The sequence below is a fragment of the Ranitomeya imitator genome, chromosome 1 (assembly GCF_032444005.1).
Source record: "Ranitomeya imitator isolate aRanImi1 chromosome 1, aRanImi1.pri, whole genome shotgun sequence".
In the NCBI taxonomy this organism is placed as follows: Eukaryota; Metazoa; Chordata; class Amphibia; order Anura; family Dendrobatidae; genus Ranitomeya; species Ranitomeya imitator.
The window spans coordinates 1,194,399,686-1,194,412,625 of NC_091282.1; positions in this window are offsets into that span (position 1 = coordinate 1,194,399,686).

Here is a 12,940-nt window from a genome sequence, read left to right on the forward strand (position 1 = left end):
GGAATGACCTACCGACAATCTGCAAGGACTTTGAAGAGTTGGGGAAGAAAGTAAAGGAACTGGATGCACAGGTAGTTTTTTCTTCTATCCTTCCAGTAGACGGGCATGGCACCAGGAGATGGAACAGGATCCTTGATGCAAACAACTGGCTAAGACGATGGTGCAGACAACAAGGATTCGGATTCCTGGACCACGGTGTGAATTACTGGTATGATGGACTCCTCGCCAGAGACGGACTACACCTCAACAAACCTGGGAAACACACATTCGCCAGAAGACTCGCTACACTCATCAGGAGGGCGTTAAACTAGAAGAAGAGGGGACGGGAAGAAAAACATTAGACTCGAACAAAGACGACCCAGGAAAACATACTCTGAAGGGAGGTAAGAACATTTCTAAAACAATCCACAGTGAGGAGATTGGAACAAAACAAAATCCTCTAAACTGCATGCTCGCAAACGCCAGAAGCCTGACAAACAAGATGGAAGAACTAGAAGCAGAAATATCTACAGGTAACTTTGACATAGTGGGAATAACCGAGACATGGTTAGATGAAAGCTATGACTGGGCAGTCAACTTACAGGGTTACAGTCTGTTTAGAAAGGATCGTAAAAATCGGAGAGGAGGAGGGGTTTGTCTCTATGTAAAGTCTTGTCTAAAGTCCACTTTAAGGGAGGATATTAGCGAAGGAAATGAGGATGTCGAGTCCATATGGGTCGAAATTGATGGAGGGAAAAATGGTAACAAAATTCTCATTGGGGTCTGTTACAAACCCCCAAATATAACAGAAAGCATGGAAAGTCTACTTCTAAAGCAGATAGATGAAGCTGCAACCCATAATGAGGTCCTGGTTATGGGGGACTTTAACTACCCGGATATTAACTGGGAAACAGAAACCTGTGAAACCCATAAAGGCAAGAGGTTTCTGCTAATAACCAAGAAAAATTATCTTTCACAATTGGTGCAGAATCCAACCAGAGGAGCAGCACTTTTAGACCTAATACTATCTAATAGACCTGACAGAATAACAAATCTGCAGGTGGTCGGGCATTTAGGAAATAGCGACCACAATATTGTGCAGTTTCACCTGTCTTTCACTAGGGGGACTTGTCAGGGAGTCACAAAAACATTGAACTTTAGGAAGGCAAAGTTTGAACAGCTTAGAGATGCCCTTAATCTGGTAGACTGGGACAATATCCTCAGAAATAAGAATACAGATAATAAATGGGAAATGTTTAAGAACATCCTAAATAGGCAGTGTAAGCGGTTTATACCTTGTGGGAATAAAAGGACTAGAAATAGGAAAAACCCAATGTGGCTAAACAAAGAAGTAAGACAGGCAATTAACAGTAAAGAGAAAGCATTTGCACTACTAAAGCAGGATGGCACCATTGAAGCTCTAAAAAACTATAGGGAGAAAAATACTTTATCTAAAAAACTAATTAAAGCTGCCAAAAAGGAAACAGAGAAGCACATTGCTAAGGAGAGTAAAACTAATCCCAAACTGTTCTTCAACTATATCAATAGTAAAAGAATAAAAACTGAAAATGTAGGCCCCTTAAAAAATAGTGAGGAAAGAATGGTTGTAGATGACGAGGAAAAAGCTAACATATTAAACACCTTCTTCTCCACGGTATTCACGGTGGAAAATGAAATGCTAGGTGAAATCCCAAGAAACAATGAAAACCCTATATTAAGGGTCACCAATCTAACCCAAGAAGAGGTGCGAAACCGGCTAAATAAGATTAAAATAGATAAATCTCCGGGTCCGGATGGCATACACCCACGAGTACTAAGAGAACTAAGTAATGTAATAGATAAACCATTATTTCTTATTTTTAGTGACTCTATAGCGACAGGGTCTGTTCCGCAGGACTGGCGCATAGCAAATGTGGTGCCAATATTCAAAAAGGGCTCTAAAAGTGAACCTGGAAATTATAGGCCAGTAAGTCTAACCTCTATTGTTGGTAAAATATTTGAAGGGTTTCTGAGGGATGTTATTCTGGATTATCTCAATGAGAATAACTGTTTAACTCCATATCAGCATGGGTTTATGAGAAATCGCTCCTGTCAAACCAATCTAATCAGTTTTTATGAAGAGGTAAGCTATAGGCTGGACCACGGTGAGTCATTGGACGTGGTATATCTCGATTTTTCCAAAGCGTTTGATACCGTGCCGCACAAGAGGTTGGTACACAAAATGAGAATGCTTGGTCTGGGGGAAAATGTGTGTAAATGGGTTAGTAACTGGCTTAGTGATAGAAAGCAGAGGGTGGTTATAAATGGTATAGTCTCTAACTGGGTCGCTGTGACCAGTGGGGTACCGCAGGGGTCAGTATTGGGACCTGTTCTCTTCAACATATTCATTAATGATCTGGTAGAACGTTTACACAGTAAAATATCGATATTTTCAGATGATACAAAACTATGTAAAGCAGTTAATACAAGAGAAGATAGTATTCTGCTACAGATGGATCTGGATAAGTTGGAAACTTGGGCTGAAAGGTGGCAGATGAGGTTTAACAATGATAAATGTAAGGTTATACACATGGGAAGAGGGAATCAATATCACCATTACACACTGAACGGGAAACCACTGGGTAAATCTGACAGGGAGAAGGACTTGGGGATCCTAGTTAATGATAAACTTACCTGGAGCAGCCAGTGCCAGGCAGCAGCTGCCAAGGCAAACAGGATCATGGGGTGCATTAAAAGAGGTCTGGATACACATGATGAGAGCATTATACTGCCTCTGTACAAATCCCTAGTTAGACCGCACATGGAGTACTGTGTCCAGTTTTGGGCACCGGTGCTCAGGAAGGATATAATGGAACTAGAGAGAGTACAAAGGAGGGCAACAAAATTAATAAAGGGGATGGGAGAACTACAATACCCAGATAGATTAGCGAAATTAGGATTATTTAGTCTAGAAAAAAGACGACTGAGGGGCGATCTAATAACCATGTATAAGTATATAAGGGGACAATACAAATATCTCGCTGAGGATCTGTTTATACCAAGGAAGGTGACGGGCACAAGGGGGCATTCTTTGCGTCTGGAGGAGAGAAGGTTTTTCCACCAACATAGAAGAGGATTCTTTACTGTTAGGGCAGTGAGAATCTGGAATTGCTTGCCTGAGGAGGTGGTGATGGCGAACTCAGTCGAGGGGTTCAAGAGAGGCCTGGATGTCTTCCTGGAGCAGAACAATATTGTATCATACAATTATTAGGTTCTGTAGAAGGACGTAGATCTGGGGATTTATTATGATGGAATATAGGCTGAACTGGATGGACAAATGTCTTTTTTCGGCCTTACTAACTATGTTACTATGTTACTATGTTACTATGACACAAGGTTGCAGTCTCTCTACCTTTTACTGAAGGCTTCAGCATCCACAGTCCAGAGCACAGACCACAGGGCAGGCAGAGTCTGGCCGGTTTGGAGGCAAATCCAGAGTCCCCTTATCCAGGTAGAAATCAGTAGCCTTCTTCTAGGGCCGTGTGTTGTAGTACCTCACTGCTAAGCTTCTCATAAGGTCCTCACAACTGTTGAAGATGTTACAGATGTTATGTCTCTCTCTTTCCCCCAGATGGATAGGACAAACCCATATGACCGGTGGCTTGAGGTGTTTTACAGGGACTCTACCAAGCCCCAGCCTCTAAGTGGTGCCACCTTGCCTCCTGGGTATAGGGCGGGCAGGTAACATGAAATTAGCTGTCATGCCGGTCTCTGGAGCAAGGCATAAAGGACAGTTGCTCTCTTGGTGTTCCGGCTACCGGGATCCTGCGCCTCAGAAGAAGGCAACCTGTGAAAGGCAGAACTCCTCTGATATCCACTCCTTTGCTACGACCTCTTAACCCTCTCTACAATACAGTTCTCTTTTAGTGTCTCTTCCCAGAAGATGCCGCACTCAGGGCAGGCGCAGCTCCGTGTCCTTTTGTCTCGGCCTCTGACAGGATCCCACCCCTGTCAGGGACCAACTACCTGAGCGAAGCTCAGCCAGTAACTGTCTAACTTCCTCCCCAGGCAACAAGTTTTACCTAAGCATGAAGAGTGCCCTAATAAATAGGAGCATAGCTCCCCCTGGTGGCCTGGAGTGTGAAATGTGTTGTATGCTTGTGATACCTGGATTCGGTTGTCTTTCTTTGCCTCCAAACGTAACACCACTCCCCCCTAGAGGAGAATGATATTACTGCAATGACCAGGACCCTGGGGCGCTGCAGACCATTCCCTATTAGTACAGACCCTCTCATCCCTTGGCTTCACAGACTTGGCCCTATCCTGGATCACGTCATACCTAACTGACTGGACATTCAGCTTCTCCCACTCACACACCACCTCCTTACCTCGCCCCTATCTGTCGGGGTCCCACAAAGTTCAGTCCTAGGGCCACTGCTCTTCTCCATTGACACCTTTGGCCTGGGACAGCTCATAAAATCTCACTGCTTGCAGTATCATTTCTATTTCGAAGACACATAGATCTACATCTCTGGACCAGATATCACCTCCCTACTAACCAGAATCCCTCAAAGTCTATCCACTAGGGTTGAGCGACCTTGACCTTTTTAGAGTCGAGCCGTGTTTCGCGAAACCCGACTATCTTAGAAGTCGAGTCGAGTGGAATCGGCCGATTATCGCGAAAAGTCGGGTATCGCCCGAAACACGAAACCCAATGCAAGTCAATGGGGGAGCATAGTCGGCAGTGAGTGGAGGCCAGGAAAACACCTACACTGCCCATTTTAATGGCAAAAACATCCATTCTTGTTAAAGAAGCTTGTCAATCGTAATTTACCTTATAATAATTGGAAGGCATTTGAAATTGGGGGTCATTTGGCTAAAGTTGTGGGGGGTAGGGCTGGTTCAAGTAATTAGTGGGCCCATTAAATCTGGACCACGTCACGGCAGTGGAGCAGGGAGAGGTAAGTAATTAAACTTTGCAAGTGCTGTGATCCTGAGCAAGCAGGGGGGGCCCACTCGTTGGCATTGGCACTGGCACAGGGCCCCTCAAAGTACAGCGGTGTGTTTGCACGGCGGGGGCGCCTCCCATCGGCAGCAACACTTTTGCATACTATGAGAGGCCCTGTGCCAGTGACGTCGCCAACTAGTATTCCTCCCCCCACCTGATGAAGGAACCTGCACTTTCATCTGCACCTTCCTCTTTGTCCCCGTGTAAGGTGGTATGGTATGCGGGAAGAGGAACCTGACTTTCAGCAGGGTCACAATCTTGCTGTGTAGCGTGCATGGGGAATTTTGCGTTATGGGTCAATGTACCAGCAGACTCATCTATCACTGGCTGGGCAATGGGCAGGATGAGGAGGAAACACAGATATAGGCCCAAAGAATAAAGTGGGCTAAATGCAGTTCAAAATTGGTAACACAGGACTAACCAGGGGGCATTGCAGTGGAGGACAACTGGAATGAGAGGCTGACACAGAGAGTAGGCCCAAATCAGTAAGTAGTCGACATGCAGTTCAAAATTGGCAACAGTAGTAAACAGGCGGCCCAGTTTTGTTCAGTTGAGGAGAACAGCAAGGAGTGGCAGACACCGATAGTAGGCCCCAACCCAACTAGTAGGCCAAATGCAGTCTAACATTAACAACTACTTAACAAGAGCCTGAAAATGGAATTTCAGGACAGGAAACCAGGAGAACAGCAAGGAGTGGCAGACACCGATAGTAGGCCCCAAACCAACTAGTACGCCAAATGCAGTTGTTCCATTTAACTACAATTTAATGAGAGCCTGAAAATAGAAGTTCAGGAAAGGCAACCTGGAGAACACCTTGGAGTGGAACACACCATCTCTCTACACCCCATACCCAATTTGTAGGCCTAATGCAGTGTAGTTTTCAACAACTACTAAACGAGAGTCGGAAGATCGAAGCAATGTGGACGAAACCTGGGGAACACCTTGGAGTGTAACACACCGTCTCTCTACACCCCATACCCAATTTGTAGGCCTAATGCAGTGTAGTTTTCTACAACTACTAAAAGAGAGCATGAAGATCGAAGCAATGGAGAGGAAACCTGGGGAACACCTTGGAGTGGAACACACCATCTCTCTACACCCCATACCCAATTTGTAGGCCTAATGCAGCGTAGTTTCCAACAACTACTAAACGAGAGCATGAAGATTGAAGCTCAGGAAAGGCAACCTGGAGAACACCTTGGAGTGGAACACACCATCTCTCTACACCCCATACCCAATTTGTAGGCCTAATGCAGCGTAGTTTCCAACAACTACTAAACGAGAGCATGAAGATCGAAGCTCAGGAAAGGCAACCTGGAGAACACCTTGGAGTGGAACACACCATCTCTCTACACCCCATACCCAATTTGTAGGCCTAATGCAGCGTAGTTTCCAACAACTACTAACCGAGAGCATGAAGATCGAAGCAATGGAGAGGAAACCTGGGGAAAACCTTGGAGTGGAACACACCATCTCTCTACACCCCATACCCAATTTGTAGGCCTAATGCAGCGTAGTTTCCAACAACTACTAAACGAGAGCATGAAGATCGAACCAATGGCGATGAAACCTGGGGAACACCTTGGAGTGGAACACACCATCTCTCTACACCCCATACCCAATTTGTAGGCCTAATGCAGCGTAGTTTCCAACAACTACTAAACGAGAGCATGAAGATTGAAGCTCAGGAACGGCAACCTGGAGAACACCTTGGAGTGGAACACACCATCTCTCTACACCCCATACCCAATTTGTAGGCCTAATGCAGCGTAGTTTCCAACAACTACTAAACGAGAGCATGAAGATTGAAGCTCAGGAAAGGCAACCTGGAGAACACCTTGGAGTGGAACACACCATCTCTCTACACCCCATACCCAATTTGTAGGCCTAATGCAGCGTAGTTTCCAACAACTACTAAACGAGAGCATGAAGATTGAAGCTCAGGAAAGGCAACCTGGAGAACACCTTGGAGTGGAACACACCATCTCTCTACACCCCATACCCAATTTGTAGGCCTAATGCAGCGTAGTTTCCAACAACTACTAAACGAGAGCATGAAGATTGAAGCTCAGGAAAGGCAACCTGGAGAACACCTTGGAGTGGAACACACCATCTCTCTACACCCCATACCCAATTTGTAGGCCTAATGCAGCGTAGTTTCCAACAACTACTAAACGAGAGCATGAAGATTGAAGCTCAGGAAAGGCAACCTGGAGAACACCTTGGAGTGGAACACACCATCTCTCTACACCCCATACCCAATTTGTAGGCCTAATGCAGCGTAGTTTCCAACAACTACTAAACGAGAGCATGAAGATTGAAGCTCAGGAAAGGCAACCTGGAGAACACCTTGGAGTGGAACACACCATCTCTCTACACCCCATACCCAATTTGTAGGCCTAATGCAGCGTAGTTTCCAACAACTACTAAACGAGAGCATGAAGATTGAAGCTCAGGAAAGGCAACTTGGAGAACACCTTGGAGTGGAACACACCATGTCTCTACACCCCATACCCAATTTGTAGGCCTAATGCAGCGTAGTTTCCAACAACTACTAAACGAGAGCATGAAGATTGAAGCTCAGGAAAGTCAACCTGGAGAACACCTTGGAGTGGAACACACCATCTCTCTACACCCCATACCCAATTTGTAGGCCTAATGCAGCGTAGTTTCCAACAACTACTAAACGAGAGCATGAAGATTGAAGCTCAGGAAAGGCAACCTGGAGAACACCTTGGAGTGGAACACACCATCTCTCTACACCCCATACCCAATTTGTAGGCCTAATGCAGCGTAGTTTCCAACAACTACTAAACGAGAGCATGAAGATCGAAGCTCAGGAAAGGCAACCTGGAGAACACCTTGGAGTGGAACACACCATCTCTCTACACCCCATACCCAATTTGTAGGCCTAATGCAGCGTAGTTAACAACAACTACTAAACGAGAGCATGAAGATCGAAGCAATGGAGAGGAAACCTGGGGAACACCTTGGAGTGGAACACACCATCTCTCTACACCCCATACCCAATTTGTAGGCCTAATGCAGCGTAGTTTCCAACAACTACTAAACGAGAGCATGAAGATCGAACCAATGGCGATGAAACCTGGGGAACACCTTGGAGTGGAACACACCATCTCTCTACACCCCATACCCAATTTGTAGGCCTAATGCAGCGTAGTTTCCAACAACTACTAATTGAGAGCATAAAGATTGAAGCTCAGGAAAGGCAACCTGGAGAACACCTTGGAGTGGAACACACCATCTCTCTACACCCCATACCCAATTTGTAGGCCTAATGCAGCGTAGTTTCCAACAACTACTAAACGAGAGCATGAAGATTGAAGCTCAGGAAAGGCAACCTGGAGAACACCTTGGAGTGGAACACACCATCTCTCTACACCCCATACCCAATTTGTAGGCCTAATGCAGCGTAGTTTCCAACAACTACTAAACGAGAGCATGAAGATTGAAGCAATGGAGAGGAAACCTGGGGAACACCTTGGGGAGGCAGACACCGTTAGTAGGCCCTACCAAAGTTGTACACCCAATGCAGTTTTAAAATTCCTAGAGGCTGAAAACAAGACTATTGACGCTCAGCTTTTTTCAAAGGAACACAGCTGAATTGAGTGGCGCAGACAGACACAGGTAGTAGGACTCAAACCAAAAATGTGGCTCACTGCAGCAGAAAAAAGTTACAGGGGTACACAAGCTGCAGTGCTCTGGGCAGTGGAGGACAATTTCAATAGTGAACCGCAGACAGACTTTGTACGCCTACTATTAAAAAAAGGATGCTCTATGCAATTATAAATAGGTTCTAGGGGTACACGGGCAGCAGTGGTGTGGTCAGTGGAGGCCTAGTGGAAGGAGTGACCGCAGACAGGAATCGAAGGCCTAAAATAATAACACATGGCTGTAGGCAATTTTAAATTGGTTCCAGGGGTACACGGGCAGCAGTGGTGTGGTCAGTGGAGGCCTAGTGGAAGGAGTGACCGCAGACAGGCATCGAAGGCCTAAAATAAAAAAATTGGGCTGGCTGTAGGCAATTTTAAATTGGTTCCAGGGGTACACGGGCAGCAGTGGTGTGGTCAGTGGAGGCATATTGTAATGAGTGACCGCAGACAGGCATCGAAGGCCTAAAATAATAACACATGGCTGTAGGCAATTTTAAATTGGTTCCAGGGGTACATGGGCAGCAGTGGCCTGGTCAGTGTAGTAGTAGTAGAAAAAACGGACCGCAGACAGGCATCGAAGGCCTAAAATAAAAAAATTGGGCTGGCTGTAGGCAATTTTAAATTGGTTCCAGGGGTACACGGGCAGCAGTGGTGTGGTCAGTGGAGGCATATTGTAAGGAGTACCGCAGACAGGCATCGAAGGCCTAAAATAATAGCACATGGCTGTAGGCAATTTTAAATTGGTTCCAGGGGTACACGGGCAGCAGTGGTGTGGTCAGTGGAGGCCTAGTGGAAGGAGTGACCGCAGACAGGCATCGAAGGCCTAAAATAAAAAAATTGGGCTGGCTGTAGGCAATTTTAAATTGGTTCCAGGGGTACACGGGCAGCAGTGGTGTGGTCAGTGGAGGCCTAGTGGAAGGAGTGACCGCAGACAGGCATCGAAGGCCTAAAATAAAAAAATTGGGCTGGCTGTAGGCAATTTTAAATTGGTTCCAGGGGTACACGGGCAGCAGTGGTGTGGTCAGTGGAGGCGTATTGTAAGGAGTACCGCAGACAGGCATCGAAGGCCTAAAATAATAACACATGGCTGTAGGCAATTTTAAATTGGTTCCAGGGGTACATGGGCAGCAGTGGCCTGGTCAGTGTAGTAGTAGTAGAAAAAACGGACCGCAGACAGGCATCGAAGGCCTAAAATAAAAAAATTGGGCTGGCTGTAGGCAATTTTAAATTGGTTCCAGGGGTACACGGGCAGCAGTGGCCTGGTCAGTGTAGTAGTAGTAGAAAGAACGGACCGCAGACAGGCTTCGAAGGCCTAACATAACAAAAATGTCAATACAATGGTATTGTCAGTGGCAGGCATTGAAGGATGTCAGCGCATAGACTAAACATTGGTGGAGCTGTGAGATAATTTTGCAAGTGGTAGAGCACTGTTTGAGCTGGGGGGGGGGGAACTGTCTTGTGGCCGGCGGTACAGGCCTAGGGCCCCTCATATTACAACGGTGTGTCTGACGTTGGGTGCGCACCACCACCGCCAGAGACACTTTATTGTACTAGGAGGGACCCAGTGGCAGTGCCGTCGACCAAAAGCGGGCACACCCACCTCTTCAGACAAACAGCACTCTCACGGGTGCTGTCGCCAAGTGTCGATACCACGGCCCCGTGTGGGGAGTTTGGCCATTTAGTAAGGTGTAAACATGTCGTATGCTGGACAATCAGGTGCAGAAAATTACGAGATTGGAAAAGGCATTCAGAATAGTCCACAGGCAAGACCTTTTCATAGGAAAGCTAGGTGTCAGCCGGGCAAGGTGGGGCAAAAGATTTCAAAATCCAGTTGTGGTTCATTTTAATGAAGGTTAGATCATCTACATTTTGGGTAGCCAGACGAGTCCTTTTTTCTGTTAGTATTGAACCTGCAGCACTGAATACTCTTTCTGATAGGACACTAGCTGCCGGGCAAGCAAGCTCCTGCAATGCATATTCTGCCAATTCTGGCCAGGTGTCTAATTTTGATGCCCAGTAATCAAATGGGAATGACGGTTGAGGGAGAACATCGATAAGGGATGAAAAATAGTTTGTAACCATACTGGACAAATGTTGTCTCCTGTCACTTTGAATTGATGCTGCAGTACCTGTCCTGTCTGCGGTCATAGCAAAATCACTCCACAACCTGGTCAGAAAACCCCTCTGGCCAACGCCACTTCTGATTTCTGCCCCTCTAACTCCTCTGGTCTGCTGGCCCCTGCAGCTCGTGTGAGAACGATCACGGGCGCTGTGTGCAGGGAATGCCAGAAGCAAACGGTCAACAAGAGTTGATTGTTTGGTTGCTAATATTAGTTCCAAGTTCTCATGTGGCATTATATTTTGCAATTTGCCTTTATAGCGAGGATCAAGGAGGCAGGCCAACCAGTAATCGTCATCGTTCATCATTTTAGTTATGCGTGTGTCCCTTTTGAGGATACGTAAGGCATAATCCGCCATGTGGGCCAAAGTTCCAGTTCTCAAATCTGCGGTTGTGCTTGGTTGAGGGGCAGTTTCAGGCAAATCCACGTCACTTGTGTCCCTCAAAAAACCAGAACCCGGCCTTGCCGCGCCACCAATTTCCAGTGGCCCCGGAAAAGCTTCCTCATTAAAAATATAATCATCCCCATCATCCTCCTCGTCCTCCTCCTCCTCTTCGCCCGCAAACTCGTCCTGTACACTGCCCTGGCCAGACAATGGCTGACTGTCATCAAGGCTTTCCTCTTCCTCAGCTGCAGACGCCTGATCCTTTATGTGCGTCAAACTTTGCATCAGCAGACGCATTAGGGGGATGCTCATGCTTATTATGGCGTTGTGTGCACTAACCAGCCGTGTGCATTCCTCAAAACACTGAAGGACTTGACACATGTCTTGAATCTTCGACCACTGCACACCTGACAACTCCATGTCTGCCATCCTACTGCCTGCCCGTGTATGTGTATCCTCCCACAAAAACATAACAGCCCGCCTCTGTTCGCACAGTCTCTGAAACATGTGCAGTGTTGAGTTCCACCTTGTTGCAACGTCTATGATTAGGCGATGCTGGGGAAGGTTCAAAGAACGCTGATAGGTCTGCATACGGCTGGAGTGTACGGGCGAACGGCGGATATGTGAGCAAAGTCCACGCACTTTGAGGAGCAGGTCGGATAACCCCGGATAACTTTTCAGGAAGCACTGCACCACCAGGTTTAAGGTGTGAGCCAGGCAAGGAATGTGTTTCAGTTGGGAAAGGGAGATGGCAGCCATGAAATTCCTTCCGTTATCACTCACTACCTTGCCTGCCTCAAGATCTACAGTGCCCAGCCACGACTGCGTTTCTTTCTGCAAGAACTTGGACAGAACTTCCGCGGTGTGTCTGTTGTCGCCCAAACACTTCATAGCCAATACAGCCTGCTGACGTTTGCCAGTAGCTGCCCCATAATGGGAGACCTGGTGTGCAACAGTGGCAGCTGCGGATGGAGTGGTTGTGCGACTGCGGTCTGTGGACGAGCTCTCGCTTCTGCAGGAGGACGAAGAGGAGGAGGAGGGGGTGCGAACGGCTACAGCCAACTGTTTCCTAGACTGTGGGCTAGGCAGAACTGTCCCAAACTTGCTGTCCCCTGTGGACCCTGCATCCACAACATTCACCCAGTGTGCCGTGATGGACACGTAACGTCCCTGGCCATGCCTACTGGTCCATGCATTTGTTGTCAGGTGCACCTTTGTGCTCACAGATTGCCTGAGTGCATGGATGATGCGCTCTTTAACATGCTGGTGGAGGGCTGGGATGGCTTTTCTGGAAAAAAAATGTCGACTGGGTAGCTCGTAGCGTGGTACAGCGTAGTCCATCAGGGCTTTGAAAGCTTCGCTTTCAACTAACCGGTAGGGCATCATCTCTAACGAGATTAGTCTAGCTATGTGGGCGTTCAAACCCTGTGTACGCGGATGCGAGGCTAAGTACTTCCTTTTTCTAACCATAGTCTCATGTAGGGTGAGCTGGACTGGAGAGCTGGAGATCGTGGAACTAGCGGGGGTGCCGGTGGACATGGCAGACTGAGAGACGGTGGGAGATGGTATTGTTGCCGCCGGTGCCCTAGATGCAGTGTTTCCTACTACGAAACTGGTGATTCCCTGACCCTGACTGCTTTGGCCTGGCAAAGAAACCTGCACAGATACTGCAGGTGGTGCGGAAAATGGTGGCCCTACACTGCCGGAAGGGATGTTGCGTTGCTGACTAGCTTCATTGGCCGAGGGTGCTACAACCTTAAGGGACGTTTGGTAGTTAGTCCAGGCTTGCAAATGC